Source organism: Hemicordylus capensis, chromosome 1 (genome assembly GCF_027244095.1).
Source record: "Hemicordylus capensis ecotype Gifberg chromosome 1, rHemCap1.1.pri, whole genome shotgun sequence".
NCBI classification, from domain to species: Eukaryota; Metazoa; Chordata; class Lepidosauria; order Squamata; family Cordylidae; genus Hemicordylus; species Hemicordylus capensis.
The window spans coordinates 208,716,193-208,740,238 of NC_069657.1; the positions used below are offsets into that span (position 1 = coordinate 208,716,193).

The 24,046-nt window shown below is 41.6% G+C and overlaps 2 long non-coding RNA genes across 3 annotated transcripts in view; one reads left to right on the forward strand and one right to left on the reverse strand.

Moving 5' to 3' along the window:
• On the reverse strand, positions 1 to 23,654 carry LOC128334896 (uncharacterized). Its single transcript, XR_008311445.1, has 4 exons — positions 23,551 to 23,654; positions 8,133 to 8,254; positions 7,735 to 7,870; positions 1 to 1,227 (listed from the first exon to the last, which is right to left on the reverse strand). It is a non-coding gene; the product is annotated as an uncharacterized LOC128334896 (long non-coding RNA).
• LOC128334892 (uncharacterized) overlaps positions 23,621 to 24,046 on the forward strand; it is a 27,515-nt gene continuing 27,089 nt past the window's right edge. Inside the window, exon 1 of one of the 2 annotated variants that reach the window (XR_008311444.1) lies at positions 23,621 to 23,972. This is a non-coding gene — a long non-coding RNA (uncharacterized LOC128334892). The remainder of the gene's footprint in view (positions 23,973 to 24,046) is intronic. The other variant, XR_008311443.1, reaches the window with a different exon arrangement.

The following is a 24,046-nucleotide window of genomic DNA, read 5'->3' on the forward strand; positions in this document are numbered from 1 at the left end:
TTCAAGAATTCACAAAAAATCACAGGAGTCTCCGATTGCTTTGCGGTTTGGGTGGTAGTTGGAACCCATGGGTGCCTACCACCCAACCCAGTTTTGGAGGCTCAAACTGGTTCAAACCAGTTCAAATAGAAACAGGCTCTGTTTGGTTCTAACTCAGACCGGCATTGCCAGTTCAATGCCCCGTTTGGTTCGAGTTCAAACCTTCAAACCAAACCGGTTTGAATTCAAACCAGTTTAAATTCTAATCCATTTGCACATCCCTACTTTCCTGATAACCTTGCCCTTTACATCTCTCACTCCCCTCCTCATGTAGCCTTGTGTTTTTTTATGAATGAAGATGAGCTGTAATCTGGACTCTCAGACTTCTGCCATTACCTCTGGTTCCTGGAACAACAATCTGGAACTTTTTAGAACTTAGCAATCCATTGGTCAGGGCTTTATTTTCCTGTGGAAACAGACTGGAACAAAATTCTGGCACTTTTTTTCTGCTGCGACAAGCCACCACCACATTTCTTCCCTTCCCCACCAGACATATTTCTCTCAAACTTAGTTGGTTCCTCCCTTCCTCCCAGCACTAGTATTTCTGTCCCTCCCACACCACACACTGAAGCAGAAGCATTTCTTACTGTGTGCAGCTTCTTGCTTCCTTCCTCCCACCACTGACACACTCCTTCCCGCTGCAACACGGCTGGCTCTTCAGCACACAAAGCACTTGCCCAGGAGAGAAAGAGGGGAGAGACTGAAGGCCTCATGGGGCATCTTCTCCGGGCATAAGTGAGTGGAGGGCAAGGGAGGGAAAGAGGGGAGGAAGAGGGAAAAAGGAAGAGTGAAAGAGGAGGGAGGAGGAGTGGGGAGGGAGGAAAAGGGAGAGGGGAAGAGAGGTTTTGCTTTTCTTGGGCATGTTCTGGAATTGATCTGATTATTGAGAAAAATCTGCTGAGAAAAATAACAGTTAAAAATATCATTATATTCAGAATATTTGCTCAAAATGCAAGATATCTATATCTATATCTACCTTTCCCTGAGCATATTCTGGTGTAAAAAGTACTGCTTTCATATAATATAAGGGGCAGATTGTCCATGCAAAATGTGATATCTGCAGGTCATCAGGAATATATTAATAATTTTCATTTTCATTAACGATGAAATAATGGAATCAATGATTTTCATTACAATTGCACCCCTCTCCCGCAAGGAGTTGTCAAACATCAGTTCCGGTACCTTTCCCTGCAGAAAAAAGGACTGGCATTAAATGAATAATTGGTAAAGACTCCAGGCTTAATGCTTTTCAAAAATCCTTTCAACCCTTAATTCTCCTATTCAGTAAAGTGTCTGCAAACATCAATTTCTAGATTCTTCCATAATTTAAATGGCATGGGCATCTTGAAATATTCAAATCTACAAGTTTGTTCTAACCATAATTTATTGGACTTCAGTTAAGTTTGCTCTCAAGTAACCAATTTGATTAGTGCTGATCCAACCAGACCCTCCAATTTTCACTGTGTCTTTTGCAGGTGATGAAGATGAGCATTGCTTTTCATGAAGGGTCCCAGGAAACTATCAAACGGAGACAGAGGGGAGCTCACTGATTTGTCTCATTTTTCACAGAAAATGCCATTCCTCTACAGGGAGTGGCCGCTGCAGTGCTTCAAGCACTCTCTCTTAGCACTTGAATTGGTAGAACCTGTACATTCTCTAAAAGAAATGCTGAAGCTTATGTGGAAAGTTTCAGGATATAAATGAGAATAAATCAGTGTCACAGGGATTTAATATTGATGATCACATAATTTAATATCTGGTTTTTGTGGCACACCATGGAAAATAATTCACTCATAAAACTGACAAGCTTTTTATTTAAATTATACACCAGTGATCCAAAAAACAAAAGCTAATGTGGAAACAGAGAGGAAACTTATATTATCTTGGATGGCAAGGTTGGAAGCTGTCAGTTAAAATGCCTAGACTGTTCCATTGTTGAACTGAACTTTACCTTTTCCTATATCTATATCTATATCTATATCTATATCTATATCTATATCTGAATGAATAAATTGAGGTCCTTGAAAAATATGGTCAGGAAATTAATTAGGACAAAAGAAGATCCAGGGTCTCATTTAAGGGCATTACAAGATAGCATTATTATTTCTTGTTTACACAGTCAGTCAGGTGTTATTGACTGGTTTGTTTTATCCAGATATTGAGTCCTTCCCAAGGACCTGGGATGGCTGAATTTTATTATCAATATTGCTGTTATTTTTATAGATATCACTGCAAAATATAGGCTGTTCCCAGTAAAGTTCCTTTTTATAATTGGCTGATCATGATTTCTGTGGCCCCTATGGTGTTAAGGTGCTCTTCGTTTTTGGAATTGCACCTAGCGTGCCAATTACTATTGGGATTATTTTGGTCTTCTTCTTGTTGTTGTTGTTGTTGTTGTTACTACTACTACATTTATATACTGCTTTTCAACAAAAAAGTTTTCCAAGTGGTTTATAAAGCAAAAAGAATGAGAACATAATTCACTGTCCCAAAAGGGATTGCCATCTTAAAAAAAAAAAAAAGAGTCACCAGCAACAGCCACCGTGTGGCACATTATACTGGGCTGGATAGGACAGTTGCTCTCCTCTGCTAGATATGAGAGAGCTCCAGCACTTTGCCCAGTTATCAGGGGCTACTATAGCTATATTATTTAATATATAGTTATAGTATTGAGCTTCACAAGCAGTGATAGAGGATGGTTCACAGAACAGCATACGGAAAATGGCAGGGACAATGGGAGAGGGAAATTCTACTACAACCATTATGGCAACGGTTTATAGTTTAGAAAGAAGAAAGCTTTAGCTTTTACCCCATTACTAAGATACAGTGAGGCTATTCTCACAATACATGCTGCCTGGGGTAACCCAAGCAGCTTGTGTCATCTGGAGCCCCAGGAGCCCTCCTCTCCCGGCTGCTCCAGCCAAGGTAGCCCTATTCTTCTACCCAGTGTTTTACCCAGGTAGAACAAACCCTGAGTTCATTCTACCTTGGCAGGTGATCATCTGGGCAATTGCCACCAGGTAGAAGGCTTCCCCTGGCCTGCCACCATCATGGGCAGTGAGCTGGGGGTGAAGAAGTGACCATACTGAGCACAGTGGCTGCTCTAATGAGAGCAGTCACTGCATGGCTGGTGCGGGTCTCTCTGGGATGTGGGAGGACTTTCTCCTCCCGATCCCAGCGTTCGCTTCCATTGTGCTGCCGCTCATGTGCGCATGGCACAGTGGAGTCAAAGACAGCCACTGCTTGTCTCCTGCCTTCCCCCCGCCCCAGCCCTGCTGAGCAGCTGTGTGAGGTCATGTGCATGACCTCAGTATCTCATATAATGGAAGCTGTGATTCAAATTATCTGCTTATACTTTATATATTTACTATAATCTCATTTTCTGTATTGATGAGTTTAAGGTAAAACCATTAATGGGCAATTTACAATTATAGTACAGACAGACACAGATATCAAAAGATCCCTTATAACGACCATCTTTGTTATGGTGAATCAGGTGTTGTTGAAACCATGGAACACATGTACTTCTTCATTGACAATTTTATCGTGACTAGCGGTCCAAATATATAACACCTTTTATAAGTTGCTATCCGAGACACACTGGTTTCTTTTATCTTAGTTACCTTTTAGCTGACCAGAATTATACAACATCTTATAATGTGGCTAAGTTCTGCTTGAAAGTATATTAACTTCATCAGGAGCACATTAGGAGTTTAATATAATTTGATATAATCTAGTTTTCTGTTTGTGGTGTTTATTAACTTATATACTATAATTTTTGTTTATTTTGTGAGCTTCTGTTTGTATATGTTACTTTTGTTCTAGTCAGTGACAGCAATAAAGATATTGATTGATTGACACAGATTTAGGCAGCTTATGGACTTTTAAGGGCAGAATCTTAGAATATGAAACCATCTGTCAACTCATGGGTAATGAGTTCTGTTCAACACTGTTTCGAATTGGGCATTCTGTTACAATATCTCATACTACTGTTTAGTAGTACTACTGTTTAGTGACCCCTGCTAACTTGGCAAAGAGGCACCTTTTAACGTGGTGATTCTCTTTTTTAGCAGGGGGAGAGTAACTGGCCCTATCCACCCCCGGCACAGTACCTCCAGTGACTGTTGCTGGTGTCTATCTTGTTTTTGGTTTTTTAGAATGTGAGCCCTTTGGGGACAGGGATCCATCTTATTGTATTTATTATTTCTCTGTGTAAACTGCCCTGAGCCATTTTTGGAAGGGCGGTATAGAAATCGAATTAACAACAACAAAAACAACAACAACAACAACAACAACAACAACAATAGTGTCAGTAAATAACTGAATTAGTTTGAAACTGCTAGTAGATCTCGAATCTACTATGGGTCTCCCATCCAAGGTATAATACAATATGCCAATATCACATAAGTTGGAAGGGAAGGAGGGATTGCCAGGACTTAAGGGCAACTGGACCCATAAGTATTTAAGATATATCAGAGGAGAAGTGGGAAAGCATATTTCAGAGTGATATGCTATGATGTCAGTACTCCTCATAATCAATTTAATAGAAAATCACTACAAAGCCTTTCATAATTGATATCTAATACTGGCTAGACAGAATAAATTTAACAGATATATTCTAGGAACATGTTGACCATGTCTCATGGCCAACGTAGTTAGTTTACACATGTGTATAAGTGAAATACCTATAGACACAGGAAGCTCTGTGCTTCTCACCTCTTGCCTCAATCCTTCAAGTCATACTACTATATGCCTCTGGGAAGCCCACAGGCAAGAGCTGAGGGCATGCCCTCTCTCCTGCTGTTACTCCTCTGCAACTGGTATTTAAAGGCATCTTGCCTCTGAGGCTGGAGGTGGCCTATAGCCCTCACTCAAATTAGTAGCCATTGATAGACCTGTCCTCCATGAATATATCTAAACCCCTCTTAAAGCCATCCAGACTTTTGGCTGTCACCACATTTTGTGGCAGAGAATTTCATAGGTTGATTATGCACTGTGTTAAAAAGTACTTCCTTTTGTTGGTTCTAAATTTCTTAGCAATCAGATGACTCCTGCTTCTAGTGTTATGTGAGAGGGAGAAGAATTTCTATCACCTTTCTCCACACCATGCAAGATTTTATAACCTCTATCATGTCTCCCCTCCGTTGTCTTTTCTCTAAACTAAAAAGCAGAGGTGCTCTTATCCCTGGACTTTGGGGCCGAAGTCCAGGACCTCCACACCCCCTGGGGGCCCCCAAATCCATTTTTGTCTACCCTGAGTGGTGTGGTTGCATTAAAAATGTATGAAAAATACTGGGTGGGTGTGGCCTTCAAAAGCCTTTAGGCCCAGGCTCCAAAGTTATCTAGGTGCACCTCGGCTAAAATGCTCCAGACGCTGTAGCCTTGCCTTATAAGGAAGGTGCTCCAGGCCCCTGATCATCTTGGTTGCCCTCTCCTACACCTTTTCCAGTTCTACAATGTCCTTCTTAAGATATGGTGACCAGAACTGTAGGCACACAGTACTCCAAATGTGACTGCGCCATAGTTTTGAATAAGTGCATTAGCAGTTTTATTTTCAATCCCCTTCTATGAGCCTATATGTACATGTGGCAGAGAAGATTCTGAAGTATACAGTAATGTATAGCATCATTCACATTAAAACCGGTATGATTCTATTTGGATTATATTATGATGATATAGTCCAGGCATCGCCAAATTTCGTCCCTCCAGATGTTGCAGAACTACAACTTCCAGCATACCCAGCCACAAAAAATTGTGTCTAGGGATGCTGGGAGTTGTAGTTCAGCAACATCTGGAGGGCCACAGTTTGGGGATGCCTGATATAGTCTGAAGAGATTATTAAGAGTTTGTGGTCAATGCCCTGCTAACTTGGCAAAGAGGCATCTTTTAACGTGGTGATTCTCTTTATTTAGCAGTGGAAGAGTAACTGGCCCTATCCACCCCCCAGCACAGGACCTCCAGTGACTGTTGCTGGTGTCTGTCTTATGTTTCTTTTTAGATTGTGAGCCCTTTGGGGACAGGGGTCCATTTTATTTATTTGTTTGTTTGTTTATTATTTCTCTGTGTAAACCGCCCTGAGCCATTTTTGGAAGGGTGGTATAGAAATCTAATAAATGAATGAATGAAATGAATGAATGGTAGTCAGCAGATGAAAGAAAGATGAGGGATGAGGCGTATCAGATTGATTGGATAGAATCTGGAATGTTTTGTATGTAGTAGAACGATGTAATGGCTCATCAATTTAATAAGATATCAGGAAAGTAAGAAAGGGATAAACAAGATTAAAACGAGTTATGAAACCAGAATTTATCTGTCTTTTTAAAATGTATGTTTTTATTAAAATACCCCCCAAAGAATATTGGCCTGATAGGTACAATAGGTACAGAACTGAAAATTGTGGTAAATTATATTATCAAAACAAAATGTGTGCTTTTGTTTTGCTTTAATTACTTCCAAGTATTGCATTTATCAGTTTTTCTGATTTGCATGATTATCTTTACAAATACAGAGGGTTTTTTGTTTCTTTATGAACAGTAACAAATGGGAAAATATGTTTGTGGCATCACACCAGAAGAACATACATAATACAGTTGTTTCTGGGGGAAACACATATTCTCTTCCGACTACATTTTTACTTTTTCATTTCAGGAGCTCTACTGAAGCTGAGTAGACTTGTCTAGGGAATAGACGTGTAACTTGTATTTCCTGCATCCAGTCTATACACAATGTAAGACACATTAGAAGTAGCTTTTTTGCCACTTCCATCTCTGAGCAATATGTACAAACCAGTTAAGATGGAATGGTGGGTGTTGTGACACTTTAATACGATGGAAAAATTAAGGGGACCAATATTAAATTGCCCAATTACATGTATTTGTAGATTGTAATCGCTACCAGTGGCTTCCAGACCATTATTTAAGGATATGTATTCCTCGCAATTTTCCTGTCATCACTGGAAAAACCCTGCCTTTTCATGTTGCATTTGTGGGGATGGCAGCTATAGAAAGCACAAGGTCCATTGCTATATGTTAGCACTGCTAATATATAGTCCCCATCTATCTGATGCCTATAGCACTCATGGGGCTTGTGCAGGTTCTCAAGAGTGACACTTGTGGCAGTAAGGTAAGGTGTACTGGGAACTCTGGGATGCATTTTGGAGAATTCCAGTTAGGCACCCACCCAGCCGTATAAAAGTGTGTTATGCATTGTGAAAACTACATATTTGAAAGAAGCCTTCATAAGCATGCAGAAATAGGAGGTAGTGAAAAAGGAAGCACAGGTGATTAATGCTTCCTCATTTCTCTTTTATGTTGTAATGGGGAGAAAATAATGCATCCCTCCCATGGAGAGATACATCCATATATTATAGAGAAAGCTCAGGTCTCTTCTGCTTCCAGTAATCCATAAAAGAGCCCCGAGCTTCTGGTCACGTAGAACTATCAACTTTAATAGCAGCAGTTTCAGCATTAAGAAAAGTCAGTTCAATCAGATCTTGGTGGCTGTAATTCAGGAGTGTAGTGTGCTCTCCATTTATCTTTTCCTATTTTCACACACCTGAGACTTCCCGCTTCTGGCAGAACTTGATCAATACCACCCTATACCATGGAAGTGGTACATGTTTCCCGACAAGAGAACACATATATAACTAGAATTTGTTTACAATCATATTCCATGGTCATAAGTAAAATATATTACCCCACTCCTTATAAGACTGTAATCCACATCAAGCTTCAAGTGCATTTTTCAGGAGCATTGCCTCCATAATTCAGAAGGCCTCAGCTGTCCACAGGATTGCAGTGGGAAATTTGCTGCATCTTGTCGCAGCCTCAGTCTTCAATAATACACCAACATATTAAAAAAGAGAGGAAGAGATTACACATGTCTAAGCAGAGAGCAGAGTGCAGCTTCAAGAGCTCCATTGCTTTATTTTATTTTCACTGCTCATTAGTCAGTGGATGCTCTCTTCCTTTTTCCTTTCCTGGCAACATTTGAAGGACCTTGAGGCTTCAGTGACTTTGCCAGAGAGAGAAATAGAAAGGGCAGCCAGAGCAGTAGCTCAGTTAGCTAGTGGCAACACACACACACACACCTACCTTTTTTCTTTTCTTTTTTTGGCATTTTGGCCAACTGCTTACTGAAAGTGATGCTTCCAACATGCTTCTCACAGCCAGCAGCAAAGCAATAGACCATATGAGTGGAATTATCAGATGCCTTACTGAAAAACAGGTACATTATCCTCTGAGATTCTTACATTAGCAAAGGAGGGAATGCTAACAAATGCTGAAGGAATAGCAGAGACATTCACACCTACTTCTTAACTCATTTCCCTAACTTATTTTATGTTCTTGAGCAGTGTCCTAGCCAAGGAACTGGATAACTGGCTCCAGAGGCATATCTAGGGAAAATAGCGCCTAGGGCAAGCACTGAAATTGCACCCCCTGTCCAAACATCTGACACACATCTTTCAAATAACTTTACCATAATATCAGCTGAAAAATGCAAGTCAAGCTTGTTAATCTGTTAATATTTCAAAAACTATTTAGCAATGGATGTAGCCAGACCAAAAAATGCTGGAAAACTACAAAATTCAGTATGCTGGGGCTCATGAAATACCCAAATACTATGTGGAGGTATACTTGGAAAACTAAACAGAAGTACCTGTTCTAATTCTCTACCATGCATTGTAGCATCACTATTATGTAAATTTTAAAAATAAATGGAAAATTTGGCTTTTCCCAGCTTCTCTGAAAAGAATTAAAGGATATGCAGAGTAAACCGTGTCACAGCTTGTAATATATTCTAGTATTTCAGAAAGACAGTTAAAATGAGAGAAACATAGGAACACAGGAACATAGGAAACTGCCATATAGTGAGTCAGACTATTGGTCTATCTTGCTCAGTATTGTCTTCACAGACTGGCAGCAGCTTCTCCAAGGTTGCAGGCAGGAATCTCTCTCAGCCCTATCTTGGAGAAGCCAAGAAAGAGAGCAAGGAACTCCCAGTGGTCCTTAATACTAAGGATTTCACACTGATTCAAAGACAAACTCACCATTAATAGCCATATTATTAAGACATCACATTTAACTCACTTATCACAAGAAGCAAAGTAAGAGCAAATGAATACAATCCTAGCTCATAAGCTTCAGCTCAGTATTCACAAGCCCTGATTCTCTGTACCTAGTTCCAAACTAAATATGTGTACAGTGACATATTATATTATTATTTTTTATCTGTAGCCCCTTTGGGGTGCTTTCTAAAGGCTGGGGTTTTTTTTTTGCAAAGGTCCCCCCTCCCTGCGCTGGCCTCTAGGGCCTCGCAGGGACCATTTGAGCATGTGTTGTGGCCATTGTTTAATTTTTTTTTAATGGCCACTAAAAACAGAGGCCATTTGAGCATGTGCAGTGGCCATTTTGTTTTTGGTGACCATTTTTAATTTTTTAGAAATTTTAAGAGAATGGCGCCCCCCCTTCAAGTGGTGCCCGGGGCACGTGCCCTGCCTGCCCTGCCCTAGATACACCCCTGACTGGCTCTTATACATTGTAGACAGGGATGTAATTGTACACCCCAGCTTACTTCTTTTTTTACATATGTAACAGTCCTTGTGGACCAATGTTCCATGTTAATGGACCTGCTCCTGGGAAATTGGCAAGAACCCCGAGCTATGTTTTAGGCTTGTGTGGGGAATAATTAGATCATTTGGAATGGAACAGTCCCAACTTCAGAATAAATTTGTTCCAAGTTTCAGTCACGGAAAGAACTGAATGGAGAGAGACGGAGGAAAAAGAACCTTCAGAATGGATTTGTTCCAAGTTTTGGTCATGGAAAGAACAGAATGGAGAGGTTAAAATTCAAAATAAAATGAGGTTTATTGAAGGGTTTGGGGGTACAGGAAGAGAAAATAATGGTTAAGAGCAACAATATTTAACTAGCAAGACTAGCATGAAAAAGTTACAACAGACTATGTTACAGCTCACAAGGAGGCAATTTGGCTTGGGTTTCTGAATTAAGTTCACTCAAGGCTGATGAGAGAAATGGACAGTTTTGGATTTTAGGAGAAATGAGGAGAAGGGAAAGTAGAGTTCTGAGAACAGAGGTTATATACTACCTTGCTCCTTCCCAGAGGAATGTGTGAACACTTGCAGCTAGGGTCATGGCCAAGAGGTTTCTTTCCTACGAGGCAGACAAAAAGGCAGGCAGGTGGGAGTGGGAACCCAGGGACCAGGCAGAGGTCTGGCAGCCAGGCAAAATCCAAAATAAGCCCAAATCTCAAAGTCAGGAATGCTGCACAGACCAGGTTAGGAAAAGGGCCAGTTTGGAGGTGAAAGGTAAGGCAGGAGCAAGCATCAAGGCAGGGCAAAGTGACATGCACTTTGAGTTAGCTACAGGCAAAATAAAGTTGGGATCTCATGGTCCCATAAGATCCAAAGTGCTACAGTGGTAACTATAGGCTTGTAATTCCAAATATAGAGGGGTGCTCCTTAGGGGAGCCCCCAATCAGGCTCTCTTGGTAACATACATCATGTCGGGGTTGGTCCCTGTGCATTCCATGGTGTTTTTTTAAAGTGGTGGGGCCCACAAACACTCACTTTTCTGCAATGCAACATCTATTTCCCTGATAACTGGGCAAGGGGCACCTTTTAAATGGGTAGTTCCCTTATATTTAGCAGGGGCAGAGCAACTGTCTCTAGCAAACCATAATGAAGCTTCCCTCCAGTTTCTGTGGCTGGTGTCTATCTTGTAGGCCTATGCAAATTCAGATTTTATCCAAATTGCCCCAAATAGGTAAAAATTGGTAAAATCTGAATCCTTTTAAAAATCAGATTAGTAAAGTTGGAATTAATTCCAAAATATCAAAATTAATTTCAGAAATACTTCAGAATTTCAGAATTGACAAAATGGAATATGATTTTCTTCCATACAAGTGAATGGAGAAATGGAAAAAATAACTAAAAATCACTGGTTGGCCCTGTAGCCTTAAAAACTGCCACACATGTGGGAAAGGAGGTCAGGGTCCCCTGCAGGAAATTTGAGGATAATTGGTCAATCTTGTGATTTTTGATGAATTTTTGAAACTTTTGTAAAAATGACTTAAAATGGTAAAATCTGGCTTGTTTCAAGCCAGAACTTTACAAAAACCTTTGAAACTGAAGACCCTCCTTGGACCACTGTGCTTGTGTGAGGGGAAGTTGGGACTGGTCCTGCCTTCCCTAGCCTTCCCCTGCCCCACCAACAGCAGTCTTGTGAACATCTTTAATGTGTTAACTAGTATACCATTTAGATAATTAAATATAGATATAGATGATTGAAATAGTTTTTCTCATCTCTGACAAGGCTTAAATGAAGAGCTTGTTTGTGACCACCCTCACAATATGAGGAAACGAGTCATTTTGTGGAAATACTTCCTCTCTTCTTTGGGAGATTAACTGAAGATAAAATTGAAATACATAAGGGACAAATAAAGCAAGTAATATATGCCACTGGCAGTTTTAAAACCGATTGCTTAATCATTTAAGCATTAATGCTTCAGAACAGCCCATACTGCATTGGCTGACTGTTGTTAGTTATGAAAATTTGAGATATGAGTGCAAGATAAAGGCAGCTTGTCAGAAGTTATAGGGACAATAGTGATGGTAAAGAAATGTGTTAGAGAACATATTTAAAATCTTAATTTGAATTTGTGTCCACTTTTGTTTGCATTTCCAAGCACCATATCTACCTAAGTTACTATGCTACTTAAATAGCCTAATTACTGTTTCATAATGGACATAAACCATCTATAGAAGTGGAATTGCTGTGCAATTGACTTCACTGATAGAGGAAAAAGATACTCTAGGGAATTCTCATGAAAGCAGTTATTGGTAGCTGAGAATTATATTTAGAATGCTAATGTATTCATTAACTCTTATCTCCTACTATCTGAGCCCTGACAAATTTGTCCTGGATAAAGTAAATTAAGCATCACATTTTCCCCTCTTTAGCAGTTCCATACTTCAATAGAAGAAATCCAACTGCATAATACATCTTAGCCTTTCTACTTAGACTGGAGGCAATAATTCTTAAGAAAGTAAATGTGGTGGTATGATAAAGGTATTGTTGACCATTGCATACATGCTCATTTTTTCTGTTTGACTATTGCCTTGGATATTTAGATGCTATGACGTGTCTACACCTACAAAGATTAGAATCGTTTTCCCCGTGACACTCTATGGATGCGAAAGCTGGTCTTTGAAGAAGCAAGACAGAAGAAATAGTGACGCTTTTGAACTTTGGTGCTGGAGAAGACTTTTGAGGATACCATGGACAGCCAGGAAAACAAATGAATGGATCCTGGAACAAATCAATCCAGAATTTTCACTTGAGGCACAAATGACCAGGCTCAGACTATCATACTTCAGATACATTATCCAAAGACCCAGCTCCCTTGAAAAGTCCATAATGCTGGGAAAAGTTGAAGGAAAGTGAAGAAGAGGATGACCAGTAGCAAGGTGGAGGGACTCGATTACGACAGCAATGGATGCACCACTGAGAGACCTTAAAGGCCAAGTTCAATACAGATCATCCTGGAGAGAATCTATGTGGTCGCTAAGAGTCGACACCGATTTGACAGCACTTAATCAATAAATCAATCATTGCCTTGGAAATGTGCACACCATATGCAGCAATGTCTTTATCATTCCACCTTTGACTTTCTAAAAAACAAACTTTAATTTGTTAAGCAGAAATCAAACTTTAGCATATTGTACCACCATTTGACCAATTTTGTATCACACCCACACCAAAAAAAGACACAAGGATTACTTTGGATAAAAGGCATCCATTTCAAAAGAAGAATTCTTAATTGGAGTGGATCAAAAACCTCTACCCCAGACAGTGAGGGCACTAACTTTGGCTAGGAACCGGAATGTAGAACAGTATGAAGATAGTTGGAGACCCTTTTGACATAAAGGGGGGAAAAATCCTACTTAGCCCCTAATAAGATGACTGGCAAAGCCATCACTGTTCTGCAGCAGGCTGGAATACTGCTCACTGCCACACAAATGTCCAACTCCTTCCTCGATATCTCATTGCACACCAAATCCCACCCCTGGCCTTGTGCCTTTTTCAAAACTGGGGTGGAAAAAACCCACTCTCTTGTGCAGTAGTGGATGGGGAGTGACATTCTCATGTAATCCAGAGGTTGTTTAAAACCTCTTAAAAATAGTGGCTTGGATCCAAGCGTGGTGCACTCTTGCTAGTAGAAGTCATTTTCCTCTCACAAAAGGGTTGTTTCCAACTTAACAGAAGAATACTGCATGAACAAAGTGACCCCATATTCAGAGGAACTTTTTGCACAAGCTCTTTTCAAAAGCACTTCATGGTTCATGAACGTTCCTCTGCTACAACCTAAAGTTTCTATGCTATAACCTACATCTTCCTTATTTACCATGCTTCTCATACTTTAACTACCCACTTCTCTCTTCCCCTCTCCCCACCCCGCCAGACACTGTGGCTCTGCACTGAGGAGTCTTCCATTAGTGCTTGTGAAAGAGTTCACAGAAGAACACTAGGTCATTTTTTTATTTGCTTCAGCCTAATCTCATACTGTGCGGGAGCAGGCAATGGTAAACCCCTCCTGTATTCTACCAAAGAAAACCACAGGGCTCTGCGGTCTCCAGGAGTCGAAATCAACTTGATGGCACACTTCACCTTTACCTTTTACTGTTCTAAGCCAATGTACCAACAAGCTAAAGCTTTCTTTGCAGCTGATGACATGGTTCATAGACCTGGTGTGACAGAACATATATTACTGACAATCATAGGGCCAGTTTCACACATGCAGAGGGTCAGCTGAGGAGTGTCCTTTCTGATCTTTCTGATATAGGGAACAGAGACATGTATGCTCTTTCCTACCTCTAAAGAAAGAGACATGGTATAAGCTAGGCTCACCGGCACACATACCCATCAGTGTCCCATGTACAGTTTCAATACCACCTGTGCTGCTATGGCATGTAATGCAAAAATCACCAGAGCAGCACAACAGCACTGCCTGCAAATACCCCAAATTGCAAAAAACATAGTTACGCAACATAGTGGCCATTATTCCCAATGGCTGTAGTGTTACATAGCTAGGTTCATGCAGTTGCTCTTGTGTGATTATGGCAAGTTGATTTTAAATCCCAACAGTAGCGTGGGCAGTGGAAAACAGTTCACGGGACACTGTGCTGTATTTGTATGTGTTTGACTTCGTAGAAGTGTTAGGCCCAGGAGTGCCCAAATGTGATGCACAATACGCTTTCATGTGGCGCAAGCAGTACATACACCACTTTATCCATGACCTGAGGAGGAGACTAATAAATGAGCACTTTTTTCACCACAAATTGGCAAGCTTCCAAAGGTGAGTGTAACCTGGCTCATCATGATGATTTCTTACAGAGCAGGTGAGAGGGTTAGATGAGTAAAATCAATTTGGCATACCTCTTCAGTCTGGCACAAAAGACATTTTTTAGGCTTTTGGAGAAGAAAAACACATTCCTATCATGCACAAGAAAGATAGCTATGTTTTGTTTTCTTTCATTTTATTCAGTTTGATTTTTCATTAATAGGTTTGTTTCCACCTTGGCATGCCCCTTTGTGTTTTTATGAAAGCAGTAAACTTTACTATCATCACTAAGCTTGTTTAATTAGCAATAACAATGCATCAAAGTGTCTCCAGCCTGTATCAAAGGGATATGCCTTATCCCACCTTCAGGGGTTAGATACTAAACAAATTCACTTGAGTTTGTGCCTTTGATTCCTAGAAATCTAATCTGGATGCTGTAAAAACAAAACATAGTTACGATGCCCCACAAGTGGCACAAAGAGCAAATGTTGTGAATATTGCACAAATCCATCTTCAGGGATCAGGCACAAGGGGGGGGAATCTGTTTTCCAGCTCTTCTATTCAAGGAACTGTGTTTCTTCTCTTTGTTCTTCTCTTTCATCTAGTCCTGATTAAAGTGGAAGCATTCCACTCGAAGTATATAATTATTTAAACAGCATAATAATTACAGAGAGAAACTATACTGCTTTTGACTATTTATTAGTACAAATTTTAAAAATTTTCCTGTTCTACTTTAAGATCGACTGAAATAGCCTTTTATTCCAGTGAGTTCTTTTGTAGCTTTTATTTAGCACAGAAACCATTTTAAATCACTCACATCCTAATTCACAACAAAACTGGACATGCTAAGTTTTAAATCATTGGGAAAAACCAACTTAGGTCCAGATACTTCAGTTTAACTGGATTATGGGATGTAGTTCTCATTTTTTTCATTGGACCCATACTTGGATTATAGGGCAGGGAGGAAGATAGGGAGCACTTAATGAAATCTATAAGCCACACTCCTGGCTCTCCCCAGGTTTAGCCAAATCACAGTCTCATAATCTTCTTTTAAAAAGAGCTAAGGAGGCATCACAAAAGGAAAGGGGTCTGGTCCACTTCTGCCCCTGCGAACTGATTACTGATTGGCTCCAAACTGAGGATGTATATGAGACGGATTGTGCATCTCATTTCAAGTTCGAAATGAAAGACAAAGTGCTCAAAACATTTTGACAAGACAAACTTAAACCATATCAAGTGTTTGTTTTGGCCATGGGAACAATGGGGAACACAAAACACCACATTGTTCCCCATGTGTAGCTCCTAGGGTCACCAAAGTGGGTTGGGTGGTAGAGCATGATGGGTGACCTACCACCCAACCCACAAAAGAAAGGGGCAAACAGGAGAGGTGTTTTTCGTTTTTTGTTTGTTTGTTTGTTTTTAAACAACCTTTCCCCCAAACCTCCATAGTTTCACGGTCAGACATGGAGCTCATCACAGCAATCACCAAGAAACAACACACAGAGAACTGTCACTCTCCATTTCTTGCCACAACACTATCTCACAAACAAAACAAACCACAACTCAATGTAGGCAGGCACCCAAGTTCTGCCTTTGTCAATCTGAGATCCAGCAAAACTATATAGTTATATCAGCATATTATACTCAGTGCTGAGGGGGAAAAATTAAAACCTCCTTGATCCCTTTCTCCTCTCCTGATGTAACCTCTTCAAGAGAAGCATAAGGGCTTTCTCTGCCACCCCAGTCCCTTTGAATACATTTTGAAACTCCCTCCATTTGTATTCCCCTCCCACCCCACCCCCCCAGCCAATGGCACAGTTGCCCAGGGCAACAGTTGATCTGTATGATAATAATCCACCCACCCCGCTGCCCTAAGGAGATCTCAAGCCAATTGGAAGCCAGTGCCAGAAAACCAACCAGCAAGAGAAAAACAGCCAAGTCAAAATGGAGTATGAAACTTGAAACATTTCGAGCTCAAAACGGGATCATTTTGTTCTAAACTCAAAACAGGCCTTTTATTTAAAGAGTATATTATCTTGAGCTCAAAATGATTGAAATGGCCCATTTTGAGCACCAAATGTTTTGTGCTTGAAACATTTGGCACATGCCTACTCCAAATGGGTTAATATCGAAATTTATACATCCAATAAGTTTAGATGTCAAATATATGCCTGAGATCCACAGAGCCCTATGGTCACACATAAAACTCTCAAGCTGCATCCCACTGTGTTACATCAGATTAATATGATCTAGAAGAGCACTTTCTTCCATACTCCAGAAAAATTCCAGGAACATAAAGGCTGTAGGTAACTCATGGTTAATGGTTGGCAATATTTCATAGCTCAGTCCTCAGTCTAAGTGAAACAAGATTACTCAAATGACAGCATGCTTTGTTTTTGACTTCCATGGGACTATAACATGCTTAAATTCAAGAATTGCAGTGTATTCAGCTAGTCGACTGGGTTCCTGCAAATGGATTTCATCAGATCAGCGAAGAATCATTGAGGAAGAAATAGTTTGTTTAAAGAGTAAACTTCTTTTAGAGAATGTTCAGAGTAAAGGTAGAGGCCATTAGTATAGAAAAATACTAAATAGTTTATCTTAAGGGAAGATACATTATTAACAGAATGATAGCCACAGTATGAAAAACGTTAAAGAACATCATGAGGACTTAAAAATAAATAGAGCATGAACAGGACAAACAAAGGTTTTTTTGTTTGTTAGAGCATAAGCAGGACAAATAAGGCCATATAAGATCTTATATCTATTTCTGAAAGAGCTGGAAATGCTATGATCCTTATGGATGCATAACCAAAACATCTGCAGATGAGACGGAGGTACCAGCAAGCTCAAAGTAACCTGCAGATATGTCAGTTTCACAAAATCTGAATTAAAAATCAAGGGGCCAACCCCTACAACTGCCCCATTGTAACTAAACGGAGCAGAATGTTCATAGACTCAGAGGGCAGTTAATAGACAACCGGGGTGGGGTGGAGACAGCTAATGGAACTCAGTGGCAAGGAGTGGAGGAGGAGAAGAGCATGAATAAAACAAATGAGACATTTCCCAGGTTGAAGAATACTCTCTCAAGACCGTCACAACCCCGTCTGCTTCCGGAGAGGAAAGGTACCTAAACCCCTCACCATGCTCAGACACAGTCTCAGATAACGCATGCACACCAGGGATATACTGCGACATTTTGTTGCAAGTCCATACTTGATTTTCCTCTGTTTCTGTTCACTAAAGGCATCATGGTCTGTATCTATCCATATCTAAACACACACACACACACACATTTCTATACTGACTATTGTATTCTAGTAGATTGGGCTGTAAAGCTGCAGATCTTGAACCACGGGGTCAATTCAAATGTCATGTGGAGCCAACATTAGCGCTTGGTTTCCTGTGCCAACTTTCCAACTCAGGCATGCACATTCCTTCTCTCCTTCTCACATACAACATGTGCTTGGATCCCTAGCAGTCTTGATCATGAGGAGGAACCCCCTGCAGGTACAGTGTTTGCTTCTGCAGACAAATGCTGTATTTGGAAAGAGCAGGAAGGATAGATACAGAGTGTGCTGGTGCAGGGCTAGTCAGCATGCTCATGGACCCTCTACACCAGGATACACTGTTCCTAGATAGCAATTCTTTTGACCACATCACTGAATAGGGTTTATATCCAGTTGTATTCAGGTTTTGCAGAATTCTTAGAAGACAGCAGACAGAAAAAGCACAAATAAAACTGTTATCATTTGCTGTAACTAGGGGTGTGCACAAAACCGGGCTCGAATTGAACCAGACTCGAGACAAACCAAGTCCGGTCCGGTTTTGTGCACACTTGTGGTCATGCAAATGGCCTCTGTGCGTGCATGGAGGCCATTTTAGTGACCTCCACACATGTGCAGAGGCCAAAAATGGGCCTGCCTGCTTTGGCGGGGCGGGGTGCAGCACTCCGAGGGCCCCACCACCACCACTGCACCTGCTGCCCGCAGCCATCACCACGGTCACCAGCAGCTGCAATTTTAAGCTAAAATTTAACTTCCCTCCCACCCCAACTCATTTTAGCTGAGCCCCTTAGTCGTTCCCCCCAACACACACACATGCTGGTAAAGGGTAATCCCTTCATTGAGCTGGCTTGCACACCCCTAGCTGTAACACTATATCCTTTTAGAAACAATAGGTGCAACACCACCAGCTTTGTATGCTCTTGTAAACTTCGTTCTGGTTACTGGGCAATGACAACATCTATATTTATATGAAACGTTTGATCAATCCTGCCTGATACTGAGGCCCTGCCTCCCTCTTCTCCTCTCTCTCCCCCTCTTTCCCTCCATGTATACAGACACACAGTAATACCATTCAGTGTGGTCCAATGCCATGCTTCTGGGGAGTGCCTATGTGAATTTATTGCAACTCGAGTAGCTGCAGCATTAATCTTTCTATCCAATTTGACTCCCAGCAGGAGAAAAGATGACAATGAGGTGGGAAAACCTGTGTCTTGTCAAAAGACACTCTGAGGCTGTTCACACAAGCAGCCCTACCTGGGCTTGTACAGCCCTAACTGGATAGGACTGCTCATGTGGAGCGCCAGGAAAGAACCCAATCCCAGAGCTGCCCCACCGGGTAGCTCAAAGGTTTTCCCTAGGCGATTCCCCAGGTAGAAGGGCACAAGGGTGGGATCCTGGTTGTGTGGTGCCCGGAGCGCCCAACTTGAGGGGACATCCTCCAATGCACCACGCTCCTCACGTAGTGCATTGTGGGATGTGGGAGGCTGCAGCTTGCTTTCCTCCTGCTCCCTCACCATGCTCAGAGCCACCACTACAAGTCATATGGGTGTGCAGTGCTGGTAAGCTTAAGAGAAGCTTACATTGGATGTGGGAAGACAGGACACCTTCTGCCTCTCCACCAGCCCTCCCCAGGCCAGGTAAGCTGAGGTTGTGTGAATGATTTTTCTGTGTCAAAAGACATTCCGAGGGCCAATTCAGTTCTATGGATTATATATTTTATGGATTATAAAATTTCAAGACCTGTGTCTTCTCTCTTTGTGAAGGGAAATTGAGAAAGTTGTGTTGGGGAAGGAATATAATCCCATTTTTGCACAGATGGGCCTTTCTCTGCCTTGTTTTTTTTGAGGACAAACTGCTAAGCAGGGAAGAAGAGGGTGTAGTGTTGTAGAGTTAAAACACTTAAATAATCTGAATGTTGTCCAGTTAATCTAAAGATTGGCAAAGTAAAACTCTGCCCTCAATGACACATAACTAAAGTGTTCTGTGACATCATGTACTAACATCATTCTTTCCAGTTGTAACCTACTTTCTTCAAATTACTTGAATGCTTTATTATCAGATTGTGGCTACCTCTCTACCCAACAAGAACTTGATGTTAAAAAAACAACCACCAACCACTTATTCTTATTTATTTCACTGGGTACTTCAGCTTGTTACATTCAAAGTTCAAAAGATACTCTGAGGGCCAATTCACTTCTATGGAGTATAACATATCAGGCCTAGAATCCTTTTTAGCAGAAGAAGTGAATATTATGTGCATGGGCAATATTACATTATATTTGCAGGTTTTGTCACAATGTATATTTCCTTGAAGTAGGTTTTTTAAGAAGAGCAATAAATGCAAAAATAAACATATTTTTAGCTACAGCATTTAACTGCTTCCTGTACATTTCCTATTTCCTATTTATTTACTTTGCAGGCTTTGTCACAATGTAGATTTCCTTTAATTAGGTTTTTAAGGAGAGCGATAAATGCAAAAATAAATATATTTTCAGCTATAACATTTAACTGCTTCCTGTACATTTCCTATTTCCAATTTGTTTTACTTTTGCTCTCGCTATGGAATGCTCCTTATCTTTTGTTTGCTTGTTTGTTTTCTGTCTGTCTCACAAGAGATCCCATTTTGTATTGTATTGTTTTAACGCATATCCTGAAGTATTTTCCATTTTACTCTTCATTGTTTACATTCTTATACCAGTTCTCTAGCAGGTGTTGATATAGGCTCTCCTGTCCAACTTTTACAATGATGGTTCACAAACACAAACAGTAATTAAGATAGTTTGCATCATTATAATTACTTATGCTAAAATAGGATTGATAGTCAGTTGTATAAACATTTGCACCCTCAGGCCCCAATGAAGACAGAGCATGCTTAAATGGATTAAAATAGGCCCACTTTATTGATGTACAGCAGAAATAAGACTTGCAATGAGGTACCTAACTAACTAGAGTGTGGGTACTCCACCTGTGTGAGACAGCCTCCTAGGGAGGGCAATCTCACACCAGGGCTAAGGGCTGGGTGCCCTCTCACCATGAGACTTTACCCCACCAAGGGGAGGGAGACATGGCCCACCCCAACCCAAGCCACAGAAATCTGTGTGGTGAGCTAAGCCACCATCCAAGAAGGGACCATTCCCAACCCTCTGGGCTGCAAAAACCCTGATGGGCTGTCCCATGCCCCCCCCCACACCTCAAATGGCCACCAGCCGGACATCGTTAATCAATCTACCTACCCCACACCCACACTCTCCTGCCAAGTGACCAATTATACCCTTAAAGCATAACCATGACTCAACCCTGAAGGACTCGGTGAGAAGTAGGTGAAAAAAGGCCACACTTAGCACCAATTCAGTGCAACCCCAAAAATTCCTACTTTGCCGCACTGGCGACTGACTATCCGTCACTGAGTACACGGTGGGTGGGTGGTGCCACACTGCAGAGCAACTGGGCCAAATAGAGGCCGGCCGATGCTGTAACTGGCCCGGCACCTTCTCTGATTGGCTGATCCTGGCCACATGCAGGGGGAGGCAAGATGGCGGCGCCATGCCTGCCTTAGGTGCCGTTGCAAACAAATGAGCCAAGAGACAACTCTCAGAAATGTGCTTTTTAAAAAAAATTCTTGCCACGAAAACTTGTAATTAGTGACCCAATTCTGATTCAAGTCAAGGGGAGTTGCCCATCCCTAATAAATGCACAGGGGCTGAGTGGAGAATGCCTGCAGTTGCTGGCTTTCAGTTTCATAAGGTAAAAAAGTGTGCCAACCACACATATCCAGAATCTTCACTTTGTATTTTGAGCCAGAGAAGTTCTTAGGGAACTTACAATTGGGGAACTTACAAGAAGCCATCTTGTGGTAGTGAGCATGAATTGTCCCATCTGCCTTGGTTTGCACATGGATGGGTGACTACATGTGAGTACTAAGATATTCCCATTATGGGATGGGGTCATAGCTCAGTGGAAGAGCATCTGTCCCAGGCTCATTGCCTGGCATCTCCAAGTGGGGGTGGGAGAGATTCCTGCCTGAAACCTTGGAGAGCCACTGCCAGTGTTGTATAGTTCAGTGTAGACAATGCTGAATAAAAATGGTCTAACTCAGTATAAGGCAGCTTCCTATGTTCCTATGTTTTGTTCATATTCAGACACTTAATAGGCAATAATCCTTTGTGGGTGGTGGTAACATCCTATGCACATAATGCAGTATGTTTAAAGTAGAGTACTTTACATCTGCGTAATAGCCTTGATTCAGACAATTCAATATCCCTTCACTAAATAAAGGGGGGATATTTTATGAATCAAGTCATTGTACACCTGGGCAGAGGCATAACTAGGGAAAATAGCGCCTAGGGCAAGCACTGAAATTGCGCCCCTGTCCAAACAGGAATGATGGGACTTGTAGTCAACAATGTCTGGAAATCCTTGTTAAAAGGAACACTGTACCACCTAGACATAGTTGTTGATCAACACCTGAAAACATGAGCCATCTCTGTAAAAGACTTAGAACAACAGTTAGGAGTTATGCGAGGATTCCAAGTGTCATTTTCTCTGTCTCATCTCATGCTTTTTAAAAAACATGACTTTGTCCTAGAGGATCACCTGCCCAAATAGCCACTAGAAAAACAGGGGAAGAAGGGGGGGGGGTGTCTATAAACCAGTGAATGATTCCTGCCAGCCTTTGTCTTATGATGACTGTTGGCTCATGATGGGGTATATGTGCATTCACCACACCAGTGCTTACTTTGACACCAAGAGGGAGGAGGATACATTAGTTTGCCACACTAGACAGAGGCATTTGCAAAAGGAGCAGACAGCCAAGTTCTGCCAGGACCAAAACCAGCCCCTGCCAGACTAAGAAATCATTGTAATGTGCCCCTTCCTGTCACAAGCAGTGTGCTGTTCTTTTATTATTGACTCTAACTCTCAAATATCCCAGTCATGGATCGAAAATTCAGGGTCAATTTACAAGAGACACATTTTCTACCTGGCAGTTTCTTTTGTGCAGGTGTTGTGCAGAAACGCATGTGTGGTGACCGCCAGGAGCACAGCAAGGTTGGAATGGGCCAAGATGAGATTTTAAAATGGGCCCCCAGCCCCTCAAAGTCCAGGGCCTCCACGCACCCCAGGCCCTCAAGGATTTAAGTCTGATATTTCAAAATAAGTATGCTGCCTGGAAATACATTTCACTGAATACACACACGGACACTTCACAATATATAGTGATATACATTGAGTACTATATATTTATGCTACTTTTAATGCCTAGGACATACTAGCAACGCTAATTATTAAAATGGCCCCCTCGCTGCAGATTAGCAAAGGAGACTTTCAACCATGGAGTGTGAGCCTATGTTTGTTTTCTCAGAATTCTGAACAAATTCAGTAAAGTTTGATTCCAGGAGGTTTTTCACACGAGGCTTTTAAAGCCCTTTAACACACATCTCCTCTGGAATGGAGGTGCTGCATTCACATGTTGGCCAGATTTACCCTGAAGTCCCTGCAAGTTATTGGAGAGCAGTTCACAAACAAGAAAAATAAAATAAAATAAAAGCACAACACATGCTTCACAGTTCTCACTCAGACCTTCTGGGTTGCAAAACAACTTGAACATAAGTGCATTTATAAATGAATGAAAGAAAGAATGAATAAATAAATATTTGTTCCAGAAGTTTTTGTAATTTTCTGACATGAAACAAGCCACTTATAGGCCTTTTTAGATAGTTTTTGTTTTTAAAGCCAGCACATTTTTCAGTCTGTTTTAAATTAAATATTCAGAGACTTCTCAGTCTCGCCCCACCCCCCATATCAAAGCCCTATGGCAAGCAGATCCCTATATACGGGGGTAACCACAAAAAGGAATTCACAGCCTACCTGCAAAAGCTGTGCTGGATGGTCTACTCTGCTGCAAGGAGGGTCTGCTGCAGGGAGCTCTGCCAGCCTCCTTCCTGGCTTGCTGGGGCCTGCCGAGTTCAGGCTTCAGGGAGGCCCATAGGGAGTCCTCTCTGGAAGTCCTGCCCACCCGCCAATCAGCTGAGAGGCGGGGAGAGAAGAGCTCTGCAGTTTGTAGGCTGCTCCGATCCTAGGCCTCGTTGCCGATCCTAGGCCGGAGCTGGAGGCAAGTGGCTGAGGAGCCCTGGGGCTGGGCAGGTGGGCAGTGGGGTTGGGGTGGGGGTGGCATGGCGCCCCCACCTCAGTGGCACGTAGGGCACGTGCCCTGCCTGCCTCCCCCCCCAGTTCCGCCTATGCCCCTGGGCCTTTGCATTGAGCACCCACCTCTTCAATAAAGGTAAAAGGTAAAGTGTGGCATTAAGTTGGTTTTGACTCCTGGCAACCACAGAGGCTGTGGTTGTCTTTGGTAGAATACAGG